This window comes from Zea mays, chromosome 9, assembly GCF_902167145.1.
Source record: "Zea mays cultivar B73 chromosome 9, Zm-B73-REFERENCE-NAM-5.0, whole genome shotgun sequence".
NCBI lineage: Eukaryota > Viridiplantae > Streptophyta > Magnoliopsida > Poales > Poaceae > Zea > Zea mays.
The window spans coordinates 120060450-120071537 of NC_050104.1; positions in this window are offsets into that span (position 1 = coordinate 120060450).

An 11088-nucleotide genomic window follows, 5' to 3' on the forward strand; every position below is an offset into this window, starting at 1 on the left:
GCTAGGAAGCCTCCTCAAACTTTGGAGAAGCTGCTCCAGAAGATGGACGAGTACATTCGGGCCGATAATGATTTTCGCCAAAGAAGGGAGGAGGCTTTCAGGTTTTCTGAAATGACCAGGGGCTTCGGAGGAAGGTTCTATCCGAGGCACGTCAGATCAATTCACAACTCTACCCAAAATGATGATCGAGGGAGCCAACAGCAAAGGCCACAGTGTTCCTCACAGGCTTCGGGGCAACAGCAAGGCCCCTTCCGACCACCAGCCCCAAGAGGCAGAGGCGCCAGGGGCTTCGACGGAAGATTCGGAGATCAACCAAGAAGAATCTTTTGCTTGTTTTGCGGTGAGAACAAAGGCCATACCACCAGGATGTGCCATGTTACCATCCAGAAGCAAAAGGAAATAGCCGAAGCCGCAACACAGCAAGCTCAGCCGAAGCAGGTCATGCATACTGCTTCGTATCATTCACCTTACATCCCAGAATATGTGGGCAACCACCCTGCAGTTTCTGTTGCTTCGGCGAGTCAACCTCAAGCTTCCTGGCAACAGCCTCCGCCTCCACCTCCGCTGCAACAAGGCCAGCAGCCAGAAGGGAGCCAGTATGCTCCACACCAAAGGGACTTCAGAGAGCAGTCCGAAGCTCGTACAGTCAACAGCACTGTGCCAGAGTCAAAGCACATCTATTGACAAATATCCTACCTTAATAGCACTCTTTCTTATTCAGTCTTCTTTTCTGTGTAATAAAGGACATCTTTCAGATTTCATGTAAATAGTTTCGTTGTTTGCCACAAGGAAAATATATTTTCTTCGCAGGCCTAAGTTGTTGAAGTTTAAAGATTTGTGATAACAAAGAGGACCTTCGAAATATCAAAAATTCTTCGAAGCAACAAAAAGTCGTTCTAAGGAACGCAGAGTAAGTTTACCGAAGTCACAAAAAGCCGCTCCAGAGGGAGCGCAGTGTAAGTTTTCTGCTCCAAAGTCGTTCCAAAGGGAATGCAGAGCATACAGCGAAAAGTCAACGCTGATACCGCCTAAGTAAAAGGCGAAGCGCGAAAAGTCAACGCGAATACCGCTGAAAGTAAAAGGCGAAGAAGCTCCTAAGGGAGGCTTACAGCGAAAAATAAACGCTGATTCCGCTGAAGTAAAAGGCGAAGAAGCTCCTAAGGGAGGCTTATAAAAGATTATGTGTTTTATTGCAGGGATGCGTGTGCATCTTCGGAATAAACATCACCTCACATAACATAACATCATCGCATCATTTCGCATAGCATAAGCATCATACATCATGTTGCATATGGCACAAGAGGTGGTCACAATATCAATCTACAGAAGAACGTTTTGAAAAAAAGGGAAAAATCATAATGTCACAAGGAGATACATTATTGATCTTCGGAAGTGTAGCTTCGGAAAATATCTTCACGAAGCCTGGATATTATTCATCAGAACACTGAATATTGTTGTGACAAAGAAAAATTCTTCTTCACGAAGCATGAAAAGAAGGGAAGGTGTTTTTTCGTCAAAGACTCAAAAGCGGTACGTGTAAAGTTTCATGCATCGTAAAGAATTGAACAATAAAAACAGGTATATTACATTCAGGGTTACAAAATGCTACAATATATTACATTTTAGAAGTTTTTACAATAATACTTAATCTTCTCTCAAAACGACTTCTGCAGCCTCGTTCAGGAGCCGATTAACAACTTCATCCATGATAGCTTCAGCCATCTTTTTAATTTCGTCGTCTCCTTTCGGGGGACGTCCCGAAGACGCTTTAGTAGGATCTGAAGGAGGACAGGATACGGCTACATTGCTATTACAAATTGCGAACGAAGTTTAAAATCGAAAATTACAACACAATAAAACCATTAGTTGATACCTATTTGCCCTTCGGGCTCCGCGCTTCTTTCAGCAGCCTCAGCCACTTCTCTAGCATCGTGAATACCCTTTTCACTTTTTCGAATAATTTCTCGGGCCATTTCTCGGCCACCATTATCCCAGATATCGGTGAAAAATTTTCCACCAACCATGCTAGCTTCGGCCGAAGGATCCCTTGCATCTTCGAAGGACAAAGCACCTTCAGACTGCGCTAAAATCTTTACATGTTCGCAGCCCTTTTTCTCTAAAATAGTGGCAATTCCTCTGGCACCCGAGAAAGCACATATATCTCCACGGCTATTTAAAATTTCCTCGAAGGCCTCAGCTTCGTGATTAATCCATTCAAGGGGACCTTCGGGGTTGCCTCTTGTAAAGTTTTCTTCGCTCGAAAATGCGCCGACACTGGCGAAGCTAGCTTTCAACTTCTTGACACATTCTATAGATTTGTTATAACATTTTTTCTTGGACGAACGAAGCTCTTCAACAGTTCCTTCTAAGTGATCTGCCCATTGGTCGCTGAGTTCCCGCTTCGTTTCTTCAAGTATGCGTTCTTCCTTGGCTCGGGCCAGTTGTTTCCGAAGATCTTCAATTTCGCGCTTTTGAGCCTCAGCTTGACCGTTAAAAGCAGCTTCGTCTTCCTTTATTTTATTTATCAATGAATGTAATATTTTATCTTTTTCGAGACCTTCGTTCCTCAGTTCAATAACTTCGGAACGAAGGTTGCTCAGGGCTATAGCACACCCCTCGTCTTCAGCATCTTTCTGTGCCCTGAGGGCATTGCTAAGTATCAGGCCCTGCAAAGAGAAATATGTGTGCGTCAATAGATTTAAGTAGATGAAAAATTTTGGTCCCAGCAAAAAATACAAAGATCCCATTTGTTGCACCTTTAAGCTATTATATGCCAGGCTGTCGGCCAGATCGTTCTTCGACAGCACTGAGAGCCCGTCCTCTAATGTTGGGAATCCGAAGCTCTTGCTCATCTCCCGACAGACAGAAATCTCCTTGCTGTCAGGGAGACAATACAAAAAGTCTTCTTCTCCACTGCCATTGAATATTAACGCCCCCTTTGGATACTTCAGTTTCTGGGCGTAGCGCTGGACCTCTTGCTCTTCTTTTTCTGATAATTTTTTCCCCGAAGCATGACGAACAATATAATCAAGGACTTTGGGGGATGCTTCGGGGGCAATGACACTGATTTCTTCAATAAAAGTTGGCTCTGTTATTTTTTCTTCCTCGGTTTCCAAGGATTTTATCTTCGTGGGCTCTGAGGATCTAACTTCGGCTCCAGTTTCTTGCTCTGGAACTTTAATATCAGAAATTTCAATTTTCGCTTCGGGAATGGCAACAGTTTTCTTCGGAGGTGTGCTGGAAGATTTAATTGTTTCCAGAACATCTAGCACATTAGCCATTCTTTTTCTTTTCGGAGTCACTGCTGGCACCTTTTGATTTTTTACTGTCTCAACATTTGCTGCAGGACTCAAAACTTCTGAAGTTTTTTCCTTAGTTGGTTTTTTCACTTCTTCCATTTTTTCTGTGGATGGCGCTTCGGCCATCCCTTTTGTTTCTGGTAACAAAATCTTCAGTCTTTCCAATTCTATCCTTGATGGCGCTTCGGCCATTTCTGCGACTTCTGGCAGCAAAGTTGGTTTGGTTGGCTTTTCAGCTTCGGTGGCCGAAGAAGTTTCTCCGGTGAACTCAGGCACCGAAGCTGGTTCAATATAGCGCGGCCGATGTGTGAGGACCTTTATCCTCTTTCTTTTCGGTTCTGGCTCACTAGGAGCAGTTGCAGCTTCTCCTTTCGCAGAGGTTGTGTTTTTTCTTTTTTGCCCTCGAATGGGGTAACGATAATCAGGGTAGACGAACCCGATTGCATCAAACACCCGATTCAACCTCTTCTTTCTTCGGCCTCCGAAGGCTGCTGACAGTGCAGTATCTTCGGCCTTCGAATAAGCCCCAAGCAGTTCATCACTTAAATTTTCAATGCTTTTTAACCAGTCATCATCTGGCTCAACGAATTTATCTCCGAACTTAAAAGTGTACTTCAGCCTGATAAGTCCACCTTCGTCGGCCTCTTTTATGGTTTCTTGCGGCATTTCCCATTTCTCCGCGAGCGGCCATATCCTGAAGGCAATATGCTCTTGCACCAAATCTCTCGTTCCAATAAAAGAACAGATAACGCCGAAGGCCCTCTGGCATTCTTCGGCAGCTTCACTCATTTCAACCTTCGGCCTCCGAAGGCCGAAGCTTTGCCAAATAGGGCGCATAATTACACCTTTGATATCTTCTCGTACTGTCAGGTCGTTCTTCACATAAAACCATTCTGTCATCCAGTCGCTGGGCCATCTCTTCCGAAAGGTTGGCACGGGACAGCTTGACCCGGACCGAGAAACGAAACTGTAGCAGCCAAAATTATTGTGATACTGTTCCTTACCCCAAGGTTTTGTTTCGTATGATAATTCGTGTATATTGCAGAAACTTTTTGCATCAGGCTTCAGACCTTGGCTTCTCACGGCCCACACGAAGATATTCAGCCTTATGATTGCCTCGGGGGTAAGTTGGTGAAGATAGACTTCGAATATTTTCAGCACCTCTACGACAAATTCGCTCAGGGGAAATCGTAGTCCAGCTTTCAAAAAGCTTCGGTACACTACGACTTCATTCTCTTCAGGGTGTGGACAAGTCTTTTCCCCTTCGTCGGCCCTCACAATGGACAGATCCCGGAAATACCTTCCCCTCATGTTGACAAGATGATTTTCTTTGATAGTTGATTTGCCGAAAACCGCATGGCTTGGTCGCCAAGGGCGATCTTCGGAGTCTTCACCACCACTGTCCACATCATAGCTGTCGCTGTCACCAGTATCTTCAGACAAACCTTCCAGAATCTCCCTGGTGATTTTTTCTGTGTTGGTCTTCGACATCGCTATAAGAAACCCCAAGTTTTTCTCTTCATCAAGACTCAGCTTCATCTCAGCAGCAGCCTTCTTATCTTCAGACATCTTCGGAAACACTAAAAAACTGTTTTCAAAGCCGAAGCTTCAAAACTAAAAGCTCAGCAAATTTTAGTGCACAAGAGCTAAAAATTGAGAGAGCGGGAGCAGATGGCAAGAAAGCGTGCCAAATGAGTTTGCGGTATGACCGTATTTATACGCCCAGTGCGTTGAAAATTGAAAGACCCCGCTTGTCAGTGAATGTTGCTATTCTAGCAAAGGGAAGGTGTTTTTTCGGACCTTCGGCGTAAAGCCTTCGTCCATGTCGCAATCTAAATTTATTATTTTAAACAAATTAATATTGCGAGGGGCTACTGTTGGGGGCCTTTGGCTTACGAAGGTCCTCAAAAATAGGATTTAACAGTATTTCTGGAGTTTAATGTGTGAACAGGTATCTTCGGACTCAAGTCGGTATCACAGCAGACCAGAATAATACGAAGGTTGATACAGCGCCGAAGGTGTGAGCAGGAAAGCTTCGGCGTGGTAGCAACAAAATGAAACCGACTTAAAGATGAAAAGGCTATTCAGACCTCGATAGATTACTATAGAGTTATTATCAAATGTAAAGGGCATAAATGTAATTTTGCATAGGCTGTGTCCTGTGCCTATAAATAGGTGAACAGTACCCCCGTACTGTTCACGCTGACTTGGCATTCGCTTTTGCGTCACGCTTGTACTTTCATCTCCTTCAAGTTGAAGGTACATTTGTAATTCGACGTTATTTCTGCTTCTAAATAATAATAGTATACAATTGTCTATGTTATCCTTTATATTCCTTATAATTCATCCTTCGTCACTGTAAAGTGTAGTTATGAAGGTGTGCCCTTCATAACCTTCGTCCGAAAACCATTATGTCCTGAGGGGAATAATGCTTCGAAGGACGAAGGACTTTACCGATTAACATTTTCTATGTTGCCTTGTTCTTAACTCATAGCATTTGAGAACAAGTCCCCAACATCTGAAATTCAGAATTCTGAATTTCAGACCTTGAGCCAAAGATCAAGCGTGTTCACCTTGATCCCTAACTCAAATCCTAATGGCCCCATTGACAAAAACGTGCATAACTAACCTCTCTGTCTTTGCCAGAAGATGGCATCGGGACGCGTGCCTTGGACACGTCAAACCAGAGATCTTCTCCCTGTGTGTGGCAGTGAGACAAACTAGATTTCTCCCCTCTCTATATCTTAATCCAGTCAGCCAAACCTGCTAGCCTCCACACACAAACAACAAAGGAACCTGAGAGGAAGAGATCTCTCAACGGGATCATGGCCATAATCTCAAAGATTTGGGGCCAATCCACGCTTGAACTCGACCTCTCTTTGCGCTGCCTCGTGCTTGACGCTGTGCCAGACGCCAGTGCGCGCACTGGCGATCGCCACGCATGCCCCGAGTGCTTGTCAGAGCCATGCCCTCGGCCGTGCTCGCCCATGCCTATAAAGCCTCCTCGAGCACGCCTCACTTCGCCCCGTGCTCACCATCGCCGGCCAGACACCCCTCCTTAACTCCGGCGAGCTCCTTTCCGCCCACCATTGCCGCCAGAGCTTCGGCCACCGTGGCCAGCCCACTCCAGTCACCCCCAAGTCGCGCCAGCGGTTCGGTTAGCTCCACCATTGGCCCGTGAAGCTTTCCAAGCCCTCGGACCTGGCAGAACCTCACCGGAAGGCGAAGATCGACCTCACCGGACTTCGGTCGCCCGCCTGCGCGCGTAGGCTGGACACTCTGGTGAGCCATTCTTCAATTCCTCGCGCACACACCTTCCTTGATCCTTGGTGAAGCTCTCTGACCCGTTTGATTGGTCAATTGTGCCCTGGATAGGCCGGACTCCTCGCCGCCGACGAGCTCCCCCGCCTGCGCACGCGGACCGGCCAACTCCGACCATCCCCGATGGCGACCCGCACATCGCCGTGACCCTCAGGACCTCCCCTACACCCTCGGCCACCTCACCGGAGCAATCTCGCCGCCGGTAAGCCCCTCCGCCCTTTCTTCCGCCGCGGGTACTGTTTGATTTGGGGGAAGGACCTCGGGTTAGGATTAGAAGAATCCAGGGGGTTTTCTGAGATGTCAGTGACTCAATTGAATAGTAATCCAGGGACCAGTCTGTAAGGAAAACTTAAAACACCCGCCAGGGACCCCGTTGCAAAGTAGTTTTCCATTTAATCATTTCTGTTTAACCTTTTTAATAAACAAAGAACTTAGAAAATTCATAACTTGATGAATACTTAACCAAAAGTTGTCAAACCAATTTTGCTAAACTCTAAATATTATGAACTATCAATTAAAAATACTGAACCCTATGCTTTATGTTCTAATTTTTAGAGTTTAAAATTAAATACAGAAACTGACTAAACCTTGTTTAATTAAGGAAAATTAGTTATGCTTCTGTGCTGAACCTAAGAAAATTTGTAGATGTTCAAACCCCATTTAAACACTGTTTAAAAATAGTGAGAACCCCAGTATTGAAAAATTTGGTGTAGATATCCATTAAAAGCCATTTCTGCCCAAATCTTAGGAAAATAAAAAAGGCCTTAGAAATTAATGACCAGTGAATGAAATTATTTTTCCTAGTTTGCCTAAGTAACAAAAAACCTAGGAAAATAAAGGAACCTCTAGTTCAGATCAGATTCAAAGTGAAATATTTTATTTAGCATTATTCCAACTAGAATCAATTATTAGAATTACAAAACCAAACCCAAAATTGATAAAAAAAATCCAGTGGACTTGTAACCACCAAAACCCCACTGCAAAAATAATAAACACCCCAGCCCATCATTTTAAGTAAGGTAAATAAATATAATATGATAATGAGTCATATTCCAAATAAATCATGAATAACCCATAATAATGCAATAATGGGCAAATAAAATTTTTCTAGATCAATAATGAGATAGGCCACCAGAGAAAAATACAAACCCATTGGAAAGATGCAAAATAATACCTATTACCAATATTTTGTAAGAAAGGCCATTTAATCCAATTAATGCATACCACCCATTCCCTTAAGCAAAAAGATGCCAAACTTCAGAATGATTGCTCTTGCGCAAAATAGAAGCTAGGAAAAATCAAAAATCTGTTGTTTGATATTTTTCAAATATAGTGGTAGTAGAAAGCACCCCTTTGGCTAGAAACTTTAGAAAATCCTAGTAAAATAACTAATAAGTATTAATGGCTAGAAAATTGTACCAAGTCATGTTATAGCATCTAAATGCCAGCAAAAATAAGTCTTAGAGAATTACCTACTATTAAATGATAGTTGTAGTTCAAATCACCCCTTCTGCCCTAAAATTTGGTAATTTTGTCCAGAGAAAACTATTCACTTTTTGAACCCAAAATTTTGAGACAGAGAATTATACACTAGTAATAAGTCACTGTAATTTTTGCAGAATTATTGGAAATTTATTAAGGTGACTTGTAGTTCAAACCCACTCCAAAAATTTAAAGAGAATAAAGAGAAAGAAAGGAGAAATAAACCTCACTCCAATAAGTCCAACTTGAATTCTTGACAATTCTCACTAAAGACCTTAAAAAGAATTCAGTGGAACCCCAAACAAATAAACCTACCACTTGACTTAGCTAAGTTTGATCCAATTTACCAAGTATGCCACCAAAAATCTCGTATAAGCAAGACTTAGCTCTATCTAACTCGAGTAGATCATACACCATCAAAAGTTTAAATTACTAAAGCACATATCATATCATGCATATATTTTACGCATTGCATTCATTAGATTGTAATCTCGCCGACGGAGAGTACATGCTCATCCCCGAGCAAGGGACTGTCCAAGAGGAAGATCAGGAGCAAGCTCCCGAGGGTGCTATCGAGGATCTCCCCGTAGCCCCAGCTATTGAAGGCAAGCCTCGGTTTATATGCATAACCGTATTATTATATGCTACTTTACTACACTTAATGCTTGTAGGATTGTAACGTGCACTTAAGTTTAGGAGTTGCTTGAAACCTCTAGTTGCATGAACTTAGGATTCCTTTTGAGATGAATACAAGTATGCTAAGTCGAGTAGCTGCTTGCTAATCAGGATCTCGGTAGAAGTCGAATGATTTTTCTAGCACTCGCGTGAGGTCAGAAATTGATTGTATTCATCTTGATAACGGGATCTATGATAGTCTATGGACTTGGATCCAGGGAGGATGCCTTGTCCATGAGACGGGAAAAAGGAATTAAGGATTAATGTGTGGATACCTGAGTCAAGCTTTTGAACGTACTAAGCACATGTCGGGAAATATGGTAACCGGTAAACCTAGTACCTGAGTGAAGCCGGGCGCAGACTTTATCCCTCATGCGACCTGAGACTGGGTCTCCCATGCTAGCTATGGTGGGTACAAGTGCGGTCACTACACGGCGGCAGCCGAGGTCAGTGGAGCATTGTATGCCAAGGCGGTGAGGCCTGGACGCGAACGGGGAATCGATGGGGACGGTTGACATGTGTGGGGACGGAGTGCCCTAACATGTCGTGTGTTTAGGTTTACCTTGCAAGGATAAAACTCGATTCGAATCGTCAGCTTCTCGTAGCTAATGAGACTGCTTGACCCCTTGTACTACATCGAGTAAGAAGTAAAATGAGGTTACATGAGACAACTTGTTGATTGAACTAAATGCTTGTCACCATGTATGCTTAGAAGGAGCAAACCTAGCTAAGATAATGATGCTAGAATTTGAAAAGTTAAAAATTGATTTTAGAAATAGCTAGTGCTTTTGGCAAACCAAACCCCTCAGCCAAACAGTTGCATAGTCTAGAGGTAGAGGAGTAGATTCCTCACACCGGTTAAGTCTAGCTGAGTATTAGTATACTCAGCCTTGCTTGTGGCACAGCTTTTGTAGGTACGATTCAGGATATGGTTGATGGTGTGACTTGGCCTACCACCCTGCCACCGGGTTGGACGGTCGAGTGGGATGTTGCTCCGGCAGGAGAGGAGCACGAGGAGTAGTGGGCTAGGCCTTGCCCATTTCCTCGATACCGACGATATCGATTATCCGCTGCATTTTATTCGTGAACTCTTATTTGCTACTCGAAAAACTCCGATCTATGTAATAACTCAGTACTTAATTTGAGGTTTCCTGTTTTATTGTATTTCTTCTGTGACTCACCTTCGAGTGAGATTGTGGAATTTGATCCTGGTTAAGTGGCTCTATCAGACTAGATCTGAGGGACTGACGGGTTATTCCGATTTAAGTGTGTTGCGGCCCCTGAGGCGTGACTTAGGCACTTAAGCCGGAATAATTCGGGCGGTTCTGCCACATTTTATGTCTATGACTAATGTGTTTTCAAGTGTATTTTTATGCTAAGTCGTAGATTGAAAGGGAAATGGAGTCTTCGGCGAAGTCAAGGCTTCCACTCCACTCTATCGGTATCATTTACCCTTCGCCATCACTCCGCACCACTCTCCACTTCGGTATAATCTTCACTCATATTCATTTGTACCGTTGGGGAGAAAATATAAAAAAAGGACTCACAAGGTCTCCGTTTTTGGTGATTCATGCCAAAGGGGGAGAGAGTATTAGCCCCAAAGCAAAAGGACCGCACCACCACCAATTTCAAAATTTTCATATGTTTATCTTCAAAAGTTTTTTCAATTGGTATCTAAATCTCTCTCATATTGGTAAAACCCTCTTGAACACTAAGAGGAGAATTTCATCCAGGGGGAGTTTTGTTTAAGTCAAAGGAAAAGCTTTTGAAACAGGGGGAGAAAATTTCAAATCTTGAAAATGCTTCTCGAAATCTTAATCCTATACCTTTGACTATTTGCAAAAAGACTTTGAAAAGATTTTCCAAAAAGATTTGCAAAAACAAAACAAGTGGTGCAAATGTGGTCCAAAATGTTAAAAGAAAGAAAGCAATCCATGCATATCTAGTGAAAGTATAAATTGGTTAATTCCAAGCAACCTTTGCACTTGTCTTATGCAAACTAGTTCAATTATACACTTATATATTTGCTTTGGTTTGTGTTGGCATCAATCACCAAAAAGGGGGAGATTGAAAGGGAAATAGGGTCAAACCTTTTCCTAAATGATTTTGGTGGTTGAAATGCCCAACACAAATAGTTGGACTAACTAGTTTGCTCTAGATTATATATTATACAGGTGCTAAAGGTTCAACACAAACCAATAAAAGATCCAAGTTAGGGTTCAAAAGAAAGGAGCAAAAGAAACTGAAGAGAGCACTTCAAGCATCCAAGTTTTTCAGACATCATTCAATACAAGAGCTAGTGCAATCAATA